Source organism: Berghia stephanieae, chromosome 1, assembly GCF_034508935.2.
Source record: "Berghia stephanieae isolate SIO BIC M18660-M18661 chromosome 1, UCSD_Bste_1.3, whole genome shotgun sequence".
NCBI lineage: Eukaryota > Metazoa > Mollusca > Gastropoda > Nudibranchia > Aeolidiidae > Berghia > Berghia stephanieae.
The window spans coordinates 143,736,610-143,741,609 of record NC_088360.1 but is presented as its reverse complement, the minus strand read 5'-3'; positions in this window follow the sequence as shown (position 1 = coordinate 143,741,609).

Below are 5,000 nucleotides of genomic sequence, written 5' to 3'. Positions count from 1 at the left end.
GAAAAACACTCATAGACCAACTGAAGGGCTTCACCAACCTAACAATCCAAGAGCTGTTTGAAAAAGCAAGAGACAGGGAGGAATGGAGAGAGATAATTCATGCAGTATCCGAAGCCTGGACCAGGCATGGAACCTAGAAGAAGAAGACAGTGAGAGAATGTCAACAAAGAACCAATCATGTGCAACTCAGAACGGGACTCAAACCCTGGAGCTATCGATTCGAAGGCACGTGTTTTACCTACCACGAGACCGCTTAATCGCCTTGAGCAATAGGATTTAACAGTCGTGACGTCACTTCCGTCGTAATGACGCATAGTAACTTAGTAACTGGCTCTAACCTATCGGAACAATGGCGGAAGCCCTTATGAAATACTTCTCGACGAGCATAAAAGTGTATCCAGGGGAGAAAAACAGTACTAATCGGATCATGTTTTAACTTGTATACATTCTGATCACATAGCATGTGAAAAAGTTCTAGCCAGCATGATAAATAAAAAGTACCCATGTTCTTTGCTTAGAACCAAACTGCTCGTTGCTGGGCGGAAGTGACATCAGACTATTGAATCCCATTAGCACCCGATGTTGTAAGACTGTACGCCCCTGTCCAGTTTGAGACTTAAGCCGGGTGTGCCATGAAGTTGACGTCACTCAGGTCTTTGTTATTGCTTTTTTTGATATCCACGTTTATGAAACGGGGTCGTCCAAAACAGACTTGGAGGAGAAGCCTTCACCAAGATTTGAGCGTCTCCAATCTTACCTGGAGTGAGACAAAGGTCTGTGCCAAGGACAGAAGAAGATGGAAGAGTGCTGTTGAGGCCCTATGCTCCGCCAGGAGCCAAGAGGCATAAGTCAAGTAAGCCAAGTCACTAAACTGGTCTGGTCTGGTCAATACCATGACCGGATGGTCGTCGGGGGATGGGGGGGGGGGGGGGACACGTGAAGCAGAAGTTACAGTCTTCCTCCAAGATTGTCTGTTGCTAGCCCTATGTAGCAGCTCCGGAACCGACATCTCTGTCCGTTCTTTTATATTGTCCAGCCACATCTTCCTGTGGCGCCCTCTTCTGTAGGACTGTCCTGCTCAAGCTAAACTGCATTAACCAGACTATAGGTGATCTGCGCTTGGATAAGAAACTCACAACATTGCCATCCGGAAGTACAACGTACTAACATACAAAACTGTCTAATCTTAAGCGTTTTTAGTATTGATTAATACAGTTTAGTTTGAATTACTCATGAACACGGATGGCAAAAAACAATAACAAAGACATGAGTGACGTCAACTTCGAACTATCTATATTATTGGCGGAGGAGATCCGATGTAAGGTTTGGGGGACTAACCGTTACAGTGAATGACATAACCAGTTGGATGGTGAAAAGGTTTGAACCGAGATATTGCCAAGTTTAGTTAGAAGGTCAATTTTGATAAAAAATGAGTTCTTGCCATAAATGATTAAATCAACCCTTTTTGTACATCTTCGGGAAAGATCAGCTAGTGAAGTTGAAAAAGTATGAAATTTGAGAAAATTTGCTGGATACCTTTCCCATACATCTGACCATAACTTCATGAAAATCACCCGAGTGACTTCAAATAAAGTTTGAAATGCTCTTGTGACCATATTGTTTAAGAAAATGAAAAACAAATGCAAATCCAAAATTTTCAACTTCCGACTGTGATTATTGTTTGCACTGACAGATATGGAAAACGGGAATAATAAGTCGTGTGTGGATAGTGGGAGCCAATAGCAGCTGCTGCTGCCTTGAGTAATAATATCATAATTTTTTTTTATTGACTAAATTAAGCTTTATATAGCGCAATATCCACTTAATGTGCTCAAAGCGCTTTACAAGGGGTCCCTGGTCAACAGCAACATTTAACAAGTAGGACGGGACATGCCGCCTGTTTGGCGATATTACAATTTTTCAGACAAAGACTGACAACGCTGTTAACGGCCAGGTACTCATTTTACACCTGAGTACGGTGAGAGCATGTGAGTAAAAAGACTTTTCCAAGGACTTAACTATGCGCCGAGCGTGAGGCTTGGACCCAGGACCTTCCGATCCGAAAGCGAGTGTCATATCACACGACCACATAGCCGCATTGGACGTGCGTGAGTTCATTCAACTCCATCTGGGAAAAGCCCAAGTTTTAATCTTCAATTTTAAAAAGTCTTATTTTTAACCAAAAAATAAATAAGCCAAACTAATTTTTTTTCCTCTTTTCAATCAGCGATCTCAAGATGAATTGAGATTATGTAACATTTTTAATATCCAATTTCTCAGTTCATTACCTGAATTTTTTTTTCTACCTTTTTCTTTGTTTCGACCTACATCAAATGATAAATCGATTGGCTTTTAGGATTCGCATTTTTAATTTCACATTCCTTATAAGGTTTTCTTTCTCTAATAAGTATTTATTTATTCTGAAAACCAGTTGTAAATGTAACATACCTAAATATTAAAGGGTCCGAGTATCTCAATGGTAGAGCAGTCGTCCAGAATCTCATTTTAAATCTGAGTACGGTGAGAGAATTTCAACAAAGAACCAATCATGTGCAACTCAGAGAAGGACTCGAACCCTGGAGCCATCGATTCGAAGGCAAGTGTTTTACCTACCACGATACCGCATAGTCGCCTTGAGTTATAATATCATTATTTATGAATGTCTATGAGTTAAAATTGAGCTGTAGAAAATTGAGCTTTTATGTAGGGCAATATCCGCTAAACGTGTTAAAAACGCTTTACAAGGGCACCCTGGCCAACATCAATGTCTAACATTTATGATGGGACATGACGCCTGTTAGGCGATAATATTTTTTTTTCGAGCAGAGACAACTCTAATGCTCAGGTACTCATTTTACACCTATGTACGGTGAGAGAATGCGAGTAAAAGGCCTTTTCCAAGGACTGAACTATGCGCCGATGAAGGCTCGAACCCAGGACCTGCCGATCCGGAAGCGAGTATCATACCACAAGACCACATAGCCGCACAATGAATTCATACGACCTCATCTGGTAGAATCCCTAGTTTTAATCCTCATATTATATATATTAAAAAGAAAAATAAGCCAAACTATTTTTCTATTGCTTTTCCAACTTCAATGGTAGAATCCCTAGTTTTAATCCTCATATTAAAAATTAAAAAAAAATAAAAAATTAGCCAAACTATTTTTCCAGTGTTTTTCCAACTTCATCTGTTGAAACCCTAGTTTTAATCCTCATAGCTAAACTAAAAATAATAACAATAATAATAATAATAATTTTTCCATTGTATTTTTTTCCATCGGCGACCTTAAGAGGAGTTTAGATTATAATATAACATTTTTAATATCCAATATCTGAGTTCATTACTTGGATTATTTTCTACCTTATTTTCGTTTCGACATAATATATCAAAAGAAAAATCGATCGGATTTTAGGATTCGCATTTTTAATTTCGCATTCCTTAAAAGGTTGTCTTTGTTTTGTAAGTATCTATTTATTTATTTATTTATCTATTTATTTATTTATTTATTAATTCTTAAAACCAGTTGTAAAATTGACATTCTTAAACATTGAGGGTCCCTGTAGCTCAATGGTAGAGCAGTCGTCGACTTCTATGCGGGCGAGCGAGGTTCGAATTCATGCAGAATCGTTATATTTTATGAGCCCTCCTATCCGGGAAAAGGGTTTTGGGTACCACGGTCTAATGTAGATATGGAGGAAAGTCCTAGTTAAGTGTCCTTTTCATAGACATTGATACAATCTGGTTTCAGGTTTCTAAAAGGTTATAAATGAGTGCTAGACTCTATAGTACACATGTTTACTTTAACTTTCAGCTCAATTAAGCACGAAGTGACTTCAAAACGAGCTTAGCGAACCCGAGTTAAGGGCTTTATTCATTCTTAGCGATGTATACATATATTCAGGTCTGACATCCGAACCCACTTATGGCCCTAGTCTAACATTGTCTAACATGGACAATATTTTGCGTCATTTTAAAATTTTATTTTTGATATTTCAGCGATCACCAATGAAACATTGGACTTCACTAGATGTCCCCTCTCACGTAAGATAGACCAATGGATAAAGTGTGCATAACAAGGGCCTCTGCTCTTCATTTTGTGAAGCTGAATTCGTTTATGTAAGAATTTGTTTTTGTTTTTTTTGTTTTTTTGTTTTTTTTTTTTGTTTTGTTTTTTATGTTTTTTTTTTGGTTTTGATTTGTTTTTTGTTTTGTTTCGTTGTTTTTTTTTTGTGTTTTTTGTTTGTTTGTTGTTTTTTTTTTTTTGTCTCAAAAGAAAAGAACGGAGATTACCTTCTGTCTAGTGTCTTAAGATCCTTTATCTATAATAGTACAATTGACCAATCTTTTCGCCCCCCCCCCCCCCCACCCAAATAAGCTTCGAGGTCCCCCAAGGGAACTACGACGGACTCCAGTTTTAGAGTCACTGTAGTAGATCAACACCACAAAAGCATTATAGAGGAAGGAAGGGCACGTGCAACATAATGTGCGTGAGTTAAATCGTGAGTCTATAATATAACTGTATCCCCCACTCACTATTCGTCATTTAATCCAAAAAGAAAGGGAAACTTTATGTCCAACAACAAACCAGGAAGTTTCATTTTGTTGAATCTAAAAAAAAATTTGAATTAACATTTATTGCAAAATAAGCGATATTTTAAAACTATCGTGACAAAAATAGCCCTTATTTTTATATCGTTTAATATCCATAGCGCTTGATGTCACACAGAAACAATCATATGAAATTAATTTAAAATATACATATATTTGAATATTTATAATATAGGGTTTTTCCAAGGAATAACCATGCTCTTCCTCCTCCTCCTCCTCATCTTCTTCTTCTTCTTATTCTTCTTCTTCTTCTTCTTCTTCTTCTTCTTCTTCTTCTTCTTCTTCTTCTTCATCATCATCATCATCATCATCAAGCTTAGAAGATTAAGTCAAGTTACTTTTTTATGTTGCCTTTGGTTATGACATCCCTGCAGTACCTACAGATCAT